We start from the raw sequence: 336 nt of genomic DNA, 5'->3' as shown, positions 1-336 counted from the left end.
TTCATTGATGATTAGGTGATTTCATCATCCAGTTCAGCTCTCTTCCAATAGTGTCTGTGCAATCAGTCAAGCATCCACAGCTAAACAAGCCAAAGGCGACAGTGGCAAGGAACCTAAACTCCATTGGTGACAGAATGGAGAAAAAACCAGGCTCAGTCGGGGGCCAGTTCTCCTCTGGCCAGATGAAACCAGCATGACGTGGTTTAATTACAGGCTGCAACACTGGTCAGATTGTGCAGAGGACTCGTCTGGTTCCCACAGGGGATCTCTCTCTGGGGCTCATCTAGTTGACAAGGGGCCTCATTTATAAAATGTTGCGTATAAACCGTCCTAAAT

This window comes from Sinocyclocheilus anshuiensis, unplaced genomic scaffold (assembly GCF_001515605.1).
Source record: "Sinocyclocheilus anshuiensis isolate Anshui unplaced genomic scaffold, SAMN03320099.WGS_v1.1 scaffold1044, whole genome shotgun sequence".
In the NCBI taxonomy this organism is placed as follows: Eukaryota; Metazoa; Chordata; class Actinopteri; order Cypriniformes; family Cyprinidae; genus Sinocyclocheilus; species Sinocyclocheilus anshuiensis.
Note: the sequence above shows the minus strand (reverse complement) of the source record.